Source organism: Lontra canadensis, unplaced genomic scaffold (assembly GCF_010015895.1).
Source record: "Lontra canadensis isolate GAN:19392208 unplaced genomic scaffold, GSC_riverotter_1.0 scaffold79, whole genome shotgun sequence".
Classification (NCBI taxonomy): domain Eukaryota; kingdom Metazoa; phylum Chordata; class Mammalia; order Carnivora; family Mustelidae; genus Lontra; species Lontra canadensis.
The window spans coordinates 2619465-2632494 of record NW_022631073.1 but is presented as its reverse complement, the minus strand read 5'-3'; positions in this window follow the sequence as shown (position 1 = coordinate 2632494).

Sequence of the window (13030 nt, the reverse complement as noted above, 5' to 3'; positions counted from 1 at the left end):
CATGATGGGCTGGCTTATCTCACTTGGCAAATGTCTTCAGGGTTCATGCATATTGTAGCCTGCTTCAGAATTCCTCCCTTCTAAGGCTTATATTCCATTGTTTGGATTTACCACATTTCCTTTATCTGTTCATCCCTGGATGGACATCTGGGTTGTGCTGCCGTGTTTTGGCTACTGTGAACAGTGCTTTAATGAACAGATGTATGTACAAATGTCTCTTTGTGTCCGTGCTTTCTTTTTTGCTTGTTTTTGTTCTCTTGGGTATGTTCTCAGAAATGGACTTGCTGGACCATATGGTAATTTTATTTTTTTGTCATACTGGTTTACATACCTGCTGTACTATTTTACATTCCCACTAATAGTGTGCAAAGAGTTCAACTTCTCCACACTTTTGCCAACACATCATTTTTTGTTTGTCTTTATTTTTTTAATTGTATTGCCCTAATGAGTATAAGGTGTGGGTTTTGCTTATCAAAATCCATGCTTACAATCTGTGCCTTGTAAGTGGCATACTCAATTTGCTAACATTTGATGTAATTTGTGATATGGTTGAATTTAGGTATGTTAATTTATTATTTGGTTTCTGTTTGTTCCCTCTATTTCCTGTTCCTCTGTTCTTCATTTTCTGTCTTCTTCTGGATTATTTGAATATTTTTTAAAATTCCATTTTAATTAATCTACTGTGTTTTAGCTCTATCTCTTTACATTACACTGTTACCAGTTGCTTAGGGATTAAGATATCCATAACAAAAAACCTTAGCCTTTCAGTCTACCTGGAGTTGATACTGTTCCATCATATGTAAAATGTAGAAAACTTGTAACTGCACAGGTCCGTATATTTCCAGTCCTTTATGTTATAGTTGTTGTGGGTCTGAAATCCACATACATAATAAACTCCAGAAGACAATGATGTTATTTTTTTTTGTTTTAAACAGTCTTATGTGTTTTAAAGAAATTAAGATTTTAAAATTCTTTTATGATTACCCACATATTTCCCAGTTATGATACTCTTCACTCATTCCCTAAAATCTGAATTTCCAACTATTATTACTTCCCTTCAAGTAATTTCTTTTAGCATTTCTCATGAATAGCAACACATTTTCTATGAGTTCTTTAATCTGAAAATATTTTCATTTTTGAAGGATACTGTCCCAGATCATAGAATCCTATGTGGACAGGCTTTTCTCTAAGCACTTTGGAGATATTGTTCCACTGCCCTCTGGCCCCCATAGTTTAGGATTAGAAGTCTGCCGTATTTCCGTATTTCTCCTCCAAGTACAATGTGTAGTTTTTTTCTGACTACCTTAAAGGTTTTCTCTTCCTTTAAATTTTCAGCAGTCTGATTATGAGGCTTAGGTGTGGTTTTATATACATTTATCCTGTTTAGGGTTTGCTGAGCTTTTGAAACTCACATGTATGTGTTCGCCAAATTTAGGAAATTTCTTGGCCTCTAGATCTTTAGATACTTCTTCTGCTACATTCTCTAGCACTTCTCTTGGTACTCAAATATATAGTAGACCTTCTGATAGTGTTCTGACACCCTATTCATTATTTCCAATCTATTTTCTCGCTCTTCTTCAGGTTGGACACTGATACTTTTTATATTCAGGTCTGCTCACTCTTTTGTCCATGATCTCCATTCTAGTAATAAGCCAATTTTCTACTTTAAGATACTGCATTAGAATTTTTAGTTTTAGATACTGCATTTTTTTCAGTAGAATTTCTATTTGATTTTTCCATAATTTCTATTTTTAGCTGAGATTCCTTCTCTTCTTTCACTGCCAGCATATTTTATTTCATTGAATACAATTATAATAGCCTTTTAAAAATTCTTGTCTTCTAATTCCAACATCTTGGCATCATCTAAGATCGTTCTCAGTTGACTGACTTTTCTCTTGAGGCTAGATCACATTTTCAAGTAAGTTTAGTTAGTATCTTGGAATGTCATGTATTGGGAATGTTATGTTGCAAAGATTCTGGGCTGTTTTAATCCAGAGAATGTTGATTGTGTTTTGTTTTTGTTTTCGTTTCGACTGAACTTAAACTGCAAACTCTGTCTCTTTCATGTCAGGTCAAATCATAGTTCAGATCTGCTTTTATTTTAATGCTCTGAGTCTGCCTACAAGGATGCATAGTTTGGGGGTTGACCAGAGACTTGGGTAGAGTTGGTTTTTCCTCAGTTGTATGCTTTGCTCCAGTGTTTTTATTTACAAGAGGGTTAGGTTCATAGGAGTTTACTTGGCCATACCCTTATGCTTGTTTCTAACACACCAGTGTTTTGCCCACCAGTCACAAAGCTAGGAGGCCTCTGAGCAGGAATAAAAGGCCAACTCTCTAGGCTGAAGCCAGAGGCATCTGTGAGCAAACCTGCCTTCATTAGTTTGCTCTGGCTACCTTAACAAAATACCACATACTATATGGCTTAAACAACAGAAATCTATTTTCTCACAGTTCTGGAAGGTAGAAGTCCAAAATCAAGGCATCAGTGCATTTGGTTTCTCCTGAGGCATCTCTCCTTGGTGTGTAGATGGCCATTGTTTTCCTGCATCTTCACAGTTTTCCCTCTGTGCCTGTGTCCTGATTTCCTATTCTTAAAGGATAAGAGTCATATTGGATTAGGGCCCATCCTATGACCTCATTTAACCTTAATTACCTTTATAGACTCTGTCTCCAAATACAGTCACATTCAGAGGTACTGGAGGTTAGGACTCCAACATATGAATTTGGGAGGAAAACAATCCTGTAACACTGCCCTGTAAAGGCTGAGGACCACCCTTTCTTAAATAGCTGTGATTAATTCAGTTGATAAACCCAATGGCACCCATGTCATTACCATACTCTGTTGAGAAACCTGAGGGTCAGGAAGATACCGTCACAGAGCTAGTGAGGAGTGTGTCTAATACCAGCCTCCTACCTCAGGCCCATATGACCAGGAACTCAACCCACTGTGGGTCTTGGGCTCTGGTCTTCCCAGATCAATAGGTCATGGGAACCACCCACAGACCCCGGGACCTCCTGTCACAGGACCACAGGACCACAATGGACAGAGAGTACCAGACGGTTTTTGTGGGGCTGGTCTGTGGCTCAGCATCAGCTGTTGGCATTCCCAAGAGCCAGCCCTGAGGTAGGCAGTTTCCTCCCAGGGCCCCCTGACACCCCATCCAGCACTTCATATGAGGTGCAGCCCCTTTCCCCTCATCAGCCTCCCCAAGGCATTGTGTTGCTGCGAATATGCCACATTTCAATGATCTTTGATTTGACAATCAAAGGGGGAAGCAGACATGACTCCATGATTGGTGTAAATCACTCCAGAAAGTGTTCTGAGTTCCCGAAGTGTAGCACGGCTGCACATAGGTATGTGGCTAGCTTAGCGTGCATTTCCCTGTGTCGTCCTTCACGTGGACTAGGGTGGGGTTCCCAGAGAAGGAGGGCGCCTAGCAGTCTACAGTCCTGTCCTAGAGCATCCAGCATCCCACAGTTGCCTCTCCCCCACTGGGGACCACCCCACAAATGAAAACTTCTGCAGAGCTGTGTCCCATTTGGAAGGGGCGGGCTCTTCTGAGATGCAGCCCAAGGACTAAAGCAGCGAATGGGACTGAGATGTCCTGGAACACTTGGCCCCAATGTCATTTTAAGTGCAAATGATACTGCAGAGCATGGCACAGACCTGCCCCGGGGCCACCAGAAAGTCTGGGTGGAAAGGGGAGGGGGCAGGGGTCAGGGCAATGCCATCTGACCTGTGGGAGAGGATGGACAGCCAGAAGGCTGCTGGCTATTCCAATTCTCCACGGCTCCGTTGCTGGCTCAGCGGCATTTTATGTGTCAAAGACTTTTAACCAAGCTCCACGCGGTCCCTCAGCTTCATTCACGTGACTATATTCATGCAGCAGATTCACATGTGCTGCCTCAGTTACACTGTCATGGGTAACCCATTCATCCCCTGGCAGAGTGTCGGAGAGGCAAATAAATTCACAAAAGGATGGCTGACGATCCCGAATTTCCCCCTCTCCCTCCCGTGGAAGGTGACAGAGTGCTCAAGCTCCCAGGGAGAACTGGGTGGCTCAGGTGGCTCTGTCCTGTGCTCTACGAGCTTGCCCTTGCCACCATCCAGCTGCTGCCCGTTCACCCCCTGACTCAGGGAGACGCCATATCACGGTGGACAAACCCCAGGAAAAAGGGAGCGACATGCATGCAACATGCCGCCCAGTGTAGGGTCACAACAGGAAGATGTGCAATTACAGGGACAAAAATACCCCGAGGAAATCAACACGGGACTTATTAATATCAGATCCGTAGGTGACAACTGTCAGACAATCGGTCAACAAGGCCTCGTGTCTGCATGATCCCGGCTAACCCGTTACGATCTTTATGAAGTGTCCTTCTGGGGGGTCCGGATCTTCAGATATGAGGGGAAGCCCTGCCCTTTTATTAGGAGCTAAGCTCTTTATACTCTGACCATATTGCAGCAGGTTAGAAGTCTAAGCTTTATTGTCTTATGTTATTGAAAATCCAGATTCCGGCAGGCTTCTCCCTCAGGTCACGCTTTGTCTGCGAATACATTCTCATTTCTCCATGTACAGAGACCGTCTGGAGAGAGGCAGAAAAAGATTATGACTGTAATATACTTAAATCCAATTTATTTGCCTGGCCAGAAACTTCCACCCTCCACAATAGCTTCCTATCCGAGAGGTTGTCTTTAATTCTTTGGTGACAGGGAGAAACATGCGGCCCGACTTCCAGCAGGTATGGACAGAGCGGGACGGCGTGGGTCCCCAGGTGTCGGGGCCAGGGGGTGGGGGGAGCGCCCCAGGTGGAGGGCACGCACAGACTTGGGTTCCTGGCTCAGAACTTCTCATTCGTTGACTGGGGGTAAATGCGCAGTCACATGCCGCCCCAGGGAGAGAAATGCATTCCACTAGAGAGTAACAGGTCTAGGAAAGACCCCCGGCCCCTCGACTTTTGCCACAGCCTCCCGTTTCTGTTCTAAGTCAGCCAGGAGCGTCTGCCTGCTGGCTGCCAGCTCCTGCCCAGGCTTCTGCCCTGGCAGGGCCGTCCTTTGAGTCACAGTCAAGGTCCTTGTTACCCGTGTTAACATTTCCTCCAGACTTTGCCTCCAGATATAGGCATGTAGCCTGGGAGGAAAATGAGGATTATTTCTTAATTAGTATTTGTCCAATTTAAATGATAGGATGCAAAGACCAGCCAGGGCAGTGGGGAGGTATGGGCAGGGTCCATGGCCTGGAGGGGGCCCAGCAGCAGCCCTGGTCCTGCCCCACCTCCACCCTCCCCCTGGCCTCAGACTACCCAGTTCACGAGGTTGGCACTAGGCTGCCCTCCTGGCTCTCCTCTGCAGGTCCTGCCCATTGCCCACTCAGTGCTCCAGGGGACACAACCGCCGAGCACCCACTGTGTGCACTTTCCCATGACCGGCCTTGATGGGATGGGGTGGGGGTGGAGGAGGCAGGTACGGTCACCCAGAAGGAACCCATGAACCACGGGGTTCTGAGCTTGGAGGCAGCGTCCCAGCTGGGAGGCAGGACCCAGGAGCACCCTGGGAGAGGCTGGGCACAGGGAGTAACTGCTTCCAGGGTACCTGGAATGTCCCCAGGTTAGCACCAAAAACCACATGTCCCCGGAGACCCTCCATCACAGATGGACTGGGAGCCAGGAATGGAGACAGAGGCCCTACCCGGTGCTGCTCTGTCCCATCTGGCTGAGCCCTCAAGTCAGCTTACAACCTGGGCCAGTTTTCTCATTCATAAACCACAGACGATAAGGACGCCTCTTTACCTCTAGGAAACCTCTGGGCTTCTCATACGCTCTTTTGTTTGGGGGCAGGCACTTTGGAGGACCATGAACTGCTGTCCCCATGGCATGATCCAGTGACAGACGTGGCAAAGTACACAGCCTCGGGGGCATGGGGTCTGGGGTAAGGAACCGGCCTGCCTGGGCATGCTGGCTCCGCAGCTGGCAGTAGACTGTGAGGGTGCTCCTGGAAGGAACCCCCATCTTCTGTCCCTCTCCCTTCTCCTGGGATGAGCATGAGAGCAGATCTACCCATGGGGATGCCAGGAGCTGGGGTTGGAGCAGTCCAACCCTGGGTACCAGCTCTGGGAGGGAATGCTGGGAAATTGGGGCTACCAGCGGCACTAGCAGGCCTGGGGTCAGGGGCCCCAGACCTCACTCCCTACTGGGCTAGAGATGCCCCTGTGCCAGCCAGCAGCTTGCCAAGCAGCCCACAGCGCTCTGGTAACTGCATCCCAACATCTGCTTCCCTGCCGTGCAAGGCACACATGAACACGTGGCTCTCTCCAAAGTGAAGGCCATGTCCTTCGGCAAAGCCACTGAGGCCCGAGTCATTTGGTTTATGGACACTGAGTAGTGGTGTCCAATTCTCATAATTCTTGTTCTTCCAATGAGAGGTAAGACAGCAGTAAAAGCCTTCAGTGAGTCTCCCCTGCCCCGCCCCACCCCGCGAGACCACGATGGTCAGCGCTTTACTCAATGGAACAGAATGCAGAGGCCGCTGTGGTGGGGCAGGAGGCACAGTGTTTGGGGGGCACTGAGGGCTGGGAGGCCTTTGGGGAACCGCGTGGGCCCCCTTGCTCAGGGGACCAGTCTTGGGCAAGAGCCAACATGAGAGGGATGCTGGGCCTTAATGAGGACCCAACAGCCACCCCCAGACCCCTGAGGTCCCGAATAGCATCACCTCCTTCTGACCCCTGAAGGGCAGTCTGCGACAGCGGTGTCACTTGGAAGGAGATGGCGTTCCTGAGCTGACGTCTTGCCCAGGGGAAGTTGTGTTGGAGACAGAATGCAGAGCAGCAAACTCCCACGTATCCTCGAGCACACACGGCGCTGCGTGCTGAAGCCTCTCGGGGCACCAGTTTCCACATGCGGAGTCTGGGCTCGGAAGGTCTTTTCAGGAGGTCTGGGGAGCCGGGCTCACAAGGCACCTTTGGGCACAAATCTATGCACAGACTCACTTCCCAAGAAAGCCAGAATTAACCAAAGACCAGAAGCATTTTACATGTTAACAGATTTTGCCAAACTGTCATCCAAAATGACTGCAACACCGTTTCCAGCTACCAAGAGTGACCGATGCCTTTTCTACATCTTCACCAGCACTAAGAATTGCGCTTTTTAAAAATTCTTGCCAATTTGATAGTAAACTATCTAGATCAGATTTGCATACTCTGACCTATGAGTTTTAGCATTTTTGCTGTAGGCAAAGTTGAAGAGCCACCCAGTGTCTGTCAGTAGTGCACTGGCTACGCGAATTGTTCGTCTCGAAATCATGAGCCAGATCTGTGCCGGTGCACACTCACACACAGACACACACACGTGCACACACACACACCCTCCAGGCAGCGTTGTGGGCATCGGGGAGGGGGGGGGGAGGAAGATACGAGACAGAGCACTGCCTGGGTCTCCGGGCTGGACCAGGGTTTGAGCTAAGCCAGACGCTGCTTAGTTGCCAGGTGGATGGAAAGATGGTTCTGCACATGTTAGCCACTCAGGACAGTCTGGACCAACTACGTTAATGACCAAGGAAATATATTAGAAGACAAAAACTCTGCTACTTGGATTGCATTTACATTTTTAGGAGAGTTTATAAGTGGACATGTGTTTTCTTCAGCTCATTTTTTCAGAAGTGATACTGTGATCCATTTACTCTCTGTTTCCTATAGGTCTTGGCCCTGTGTGTCTCTGGGCAGGTGGGTCTCGGGCTGAAGTCTTGGAGCCACTTGGAGCTTCTCCTTGGAGCTGCCCAAGCCACCCAAACGAGCCTCTCCACGGAGACCCCTTCGGCGCCGGCGCTCTCCCCGCGGCCGTGCTGCCCCCTCGCCCCGAATGCCTGACCCCGTCTCTTTTCCGGATCTGCTCACTTCTCAGACCCTCCTCAGGCACACCGTCTTCATCGCTCCAGCCGAAGGTAGAATGCCCACGTCTAGCGGATGTGAGAGGCAGGAAACTGGCCACGGAAGAGCGGGAAGAAGGTCTAGGAGGAAGGCGGGCCGACCTCGTCACCCGGAGGAAGAGTGAGCGTCAGGTGATCCGGGGGAGTAGGCGTCTGGGGAGCTACAGCGCTGGTGACAGCGACGCCAAGAAAGCCTCCCCTGCGGAAGATACCTGGGGTCTTCAGGGTGACACACGAATGCCCTGGGTTTGCTTCATACACCCCAGGACAGACGTTCTCAAGGAGGGAGGAGCCGCGAGACGGGCCGAGTCGGAACCGGATGACGCTGGGCGACGCACCGGGCGGCGGGGTCTCCGGCTCCGCTTGGGAGCACAGCTGAACCTCCCACAACAGAAGCTTCAGAAAGCACCTGCCAGGAGTAAAAAGTAAAAGCAGGTAAATAAGGGGGTTGAGGGGCCGACACGCTTAACCCAATCAGTCATCACTATAAACTGTTGGCGTTCTTAGAAAATCTAGGAGAATTAACTTGTTAAAATATTAAAAACCCTTAAGAAGTTGTATCAGGCGGCCAGATCGAGCACATCTATAAAGACCTAAAACTCCTCCCACATACCAGCCACCGGAAGAACCGTGGGAAACAGAGTTTTATAAAAAGATGTCGTTTATAACAAGTGCCGGGTCCCGCGTGCGCGTGGGAGAGAGCCCGCCGCCCCGGGTCGCCCTTTGCTTTCTGGGTCCCTGCGCAGCCGAGACACGGCCCCCCCCACAGCGCCTGTGATCTCCCGGAAGACCCCGCACCTCCTTGCCTCTGCATAACCAGGACATCAGTCCACCCACTGCTTAAACCGAAAGGAAGGATGGAGGCCCCAGGGCAGCGCGGAGCACGGCCTCCTGTGGGAAAGACCTGCTTGCAGCTTGTCGATGACGGGCAGTTTTCTAGTTTGCACATGACGGATTTGAAACTCTATGGGTTGGGGCTCACGAGCACCCAGCCCCACGGGCCCTCTAAGTCCGTAGCTCCCAACAGTACGTCAGCGATGTGAGGGGCAGAGCTCTGGGGCCTGCCGAGACCCGCACCTCTCAGCCTGCACATTGCAGGCGCCCGGCTCTGACGTGCAGCCTTCTCCCCTTGGGTGCTTTAACTCAGTAGATGGTCACAGCCACCGCGAGGACAGCCCCCATGGAGCCATGGCCAGGGCCTGGGGGCCCGGGGAACTGAACAAGACTCACCCCTGAAGAAAGTTTTGGACACGACCCAGGGACTTGGGTTTCCCTGGAGGGCAGAGACCAGCTTCATCCTCAGGCCAGGCCTGACCGCAGGGGACCCTGAAGGTGTTTCCCAGCAGGACAGGCTCTGGCGAAGGCCTGTCACCACGAACCAGGCACTCCTGGCTTCTTCCCTCCTGCCCGGGGCTGTGCCGTGGCCTGCTTCCCGTGCTCATTGGAGGCTGTCCATCCCAAATGGCTACACCTGGTCCCGGTGCCACACCTTCTGAGAACAGAAAGGGATATCAGCACGTGTCGCAGGTTGGCAAGGCTGACACCGGTAGGTCATCAGAAAGGTATGGGCCCCCCCCGAGTGGGCTCCGAGACGTGGCTGGCACCGCCTCTCACCCTGCAGCGGCATTTCCACGGCCGCCTCTGCGTCGGGCGCCCTCGCACGTTTCTCTGCCTAGAAACCTCGGCACAGCGTTGCTGGTGGCCGGGCTAAGACCTTTCGTCCAGAAACGCTGTGGTTCTGCGGCATTTTCGTCGGAGGCAGAGGTCCCCGAGAATGAGCGCAGACCCGAAATTGCCATTACACAGCCTCGGCATGTCCAGTCACACCCCGCCAACGGAGATGAGGTCGAGACTCGGAGTCCCGTCCCATCACGCCAGCGGGGCGCGCCTCCGTCCGCTGCGGGGTTGGGGATCCGAATTCGAGGCGGCCACCCTCTACCCCTCGAAGGTGCTTCCCCGCGTTCCGAGGCAGAACCCACTGAGCCACCTGACACGGAGGAGCCGACCAGATCCGCAAAGCTGTCCTAGGAGATCCGCGGCAGCGACTCGGGTGACAGGACGCGAAGCGAACACCGGCCGTCTGGGCAGGAGGAGCAGGTGCGCTCCGTGGCCGAGGGGGCTCGGTGGGGCGGCCCCAGGGACCGGCAGGCGGAAGCGCTCGGCTGGGCACCCGGAGGTCCCGTCTCTGCCGGGCGGCCCCTCGTGTCCCCCCCGCCAGGTGCCTCCCCAGCCAGGGCCCGCTCTAGAAGCACCGGCCCGCGGCCCACACACGGGGGGAGGCATTTGCTGGTTCTCCCTGCGGTTCACTTTAATCACGTGTGTCGTAAAACGACCACCCACGGACGAGACAACGCTGCTGAGAGTCTCGTGGCTCCTGTAGGGAACGTTCATAACCGAAGTGTGTTTTCCCCAAGGAGTTCTACTACCATTTGATTTAATTTTTAATTTTTACATTTTAATCAAAAATAGATCAAACGGTGGTGGTCCCTCCGGGGACAGCCTTCAGACGGGGAGCTGGCCACGCTCCTCTTAAATCTGTAAAACCGCTGTGCCACGTGAGCCACGTGAGCCACGGAGCCCGCAGCCCGCCGCCCCTGCCTGCTGGGGGCCGGGCGCGTTTCAGGAGGCACCAGGCCCCACGCAGCCCCTCCTGCTCCTGCCCTTCTCATGGGCTTTAAACCAAGGCCCCGAGCGGCACCGTGTGTGGCCTGAGGTTTCCCCGAGAGGCGGTTCCCTCTCCCCAGGGAGTCCCCTGAGCTCTGCAGGGGCGGGGCAGGCGGGCCATGCGAGTCGGCGCTCGGTGCGTGGGTGCTCTGCCCCCGGAACAACAGGCACCACGGCCTTCCCACCGCAAGGACAGGGCTGCGCGTCCTGACCCGGGTGCCTGACAGGGATGTTCCCCATCTCCCAACAGTGTCACTTACGTAAAAATCCCCTGGAAGTATTTTTTTCTGATTTAGCCCGAGGGAAATTGGGCAAGAAAAACAAAGAACAAGTGTGCTTCTTTCCTCCTGGCCATTGGGTATCACCCGTCCTTGTTGCCTTAGAAGCCAGAGGAATCCGTGCTCAAGCCAGTGGCTGGCTTTCTGGTGCCTCCGCCTCCCCTCCAGTGTGACACGATTCGTAGGCAGTGGGCGAGGTAAGGGCTGGAATGGCCGTGCCCCCTCCCTGGCCCCACCAGCCAGCAGCCAGCAGCGGCAGGAGGTCCAGAGGGTGGGAGCGCCCTTTCCACCTCGCTGGGCGCTGTCTTTGCTGCTCGCCTCATTCCCACGTGTGGAGCACGCCCTCCAGGCCGGCAGTGACCCGCGCTTGGCGTGCAACACGGCAGGCAGGTCCAGATCTCCCCGCATCGGGCTCCGGGACCCTGCCTAGGGACCTGCTTTTCCCCAGCTTCTGGAAGCTGCTCAGGGCAGGGAACCTGCAGGACCACCCAGGCTCACGCTGCGGCCAAAAACCAAAGATTCTTTTTTTTTTCTTTTCTTTCTTTTTTAAAAGATTTATCCCTCCATTGTTACGTATTTATCCACCCGCTGATTTATCTCAATATCCGTTGAGAGAGAGAGGGTGTGAACGCGGTCCGGGGAGGGGCGGAGGGAGAGAGAGCATCTCAGGCAGACTCCCAGAGGGGCCCCATGCAAGGTCCAATCCCAGGACCCGAGACCGTGACCCAGACTGAAACCAAGAGTCAGGCACTCAGCCAGCGGGGCCACCCAGGCGCCCCAAAGACAGCTCCTGACTTAGCAGCCGGCCCTGGTTGTTTGGGTCTTTTGAGGCCAGAGTGACAGGTCCTTCTCCGGCCACATGCGGGACGTGCCCCTTCCAGTTCTGGGGACAGCATTCCCCTGGCTGGGCTGAGTCTGGGTTTTTCGACTTTGAGGACTTGGCTCAGGACCAACGCTGAGGAAGAGGCAAGCACAGCAGACAGGGACTGACATGGTCAGATTAGGGGTGAAGTGAGTTCCAGTCTCACGGCAGGTGTTCTGTACTTCCTCAGCCCACCGGGCTGTCACCCAGGAGAGGGTCACCCAGACACAAGAGACACAGCTCAGGGCACAGTGCAGGACCAGGAGGCGGGTGGCGGACTCGGAGCTGGGAAAGATGGACCCTTGGGAGCTGTGGGCGTAGGACCCAGGAGCAGGAAGGGGACCCTCAGTGGCCCCCCAGCCCCTCGGCACATGCTCCCACCTCACAGAGCCCGGCTAGCCAAGCACACAGCAGACCTCATGGTGGCTGGAGCTCCTGAGGCTCTCAAAGGTCAATAAAATCAGTTCAAGCTGACTGTGTGGATGTGCCCCAAACCCGTCTGGGTGCCAGGGAGCTCTGCCCAGCTCTGGGCCCCTCCCCGTGACACATCCTCCCTGCACCCGGGACGACCCTTGCTCGGCTACGCCACTGGGTTTTATGATCCACTTTCTCATCTCCAGAATGGATGACGGCACATGCCTCAGTGCCATGGTGGGGAACAGAGCTACCAGCCCCCCATGCAGGGTGTCGGGGAAGAGGACCTGAGAAGACGGGGCTGGGGCCGTCATAGGCGGACGGCTGAGTCAGTGGGACTCGATACAGGACAACGGCACAGTGACCTTGTCATCATCCTTGAAACACTGAAGTCTTCACCCACAGAATTAAGTCAAACTACAGAAAAGAAAAATGCAATCCTAGGAAAGCTTTATAACATGCTTTAAAGACACTTGAAAATCCACACATGACATCGTCCACCTCAAATAACACAGGGGACATGGGAATTAAGTTCCAAGAAGCCACCAATGAAACAGGAGTTAGCATCCAGGTTTCATTTTAAAAATCATTCTGAGAGATTGTTCTCGGCATAGAGAGCGTGAGGCAAGCAGATCTGCGCGGGCACCACCAGGAGCTTCAGAGCCCCTCAGCCGGGGGCGATCCCTGCTTCCAGCACCGACCTGCCCCGTGGCCTCAGCCAGGCACCTGCCCTCCCTGTCTCCAGAGCAGATGACCCTTCCTGTCTCGGGGGACCATGTGGGGACTCCCCAAGCTGCTCTGCTCAAAGCATCCAGGACGTGCATGGACAGAGCCAGGCGCGGCTGTCACCACAGACCTTGGGTCGTACTACGAAGCCAACGTGCTCCTTAT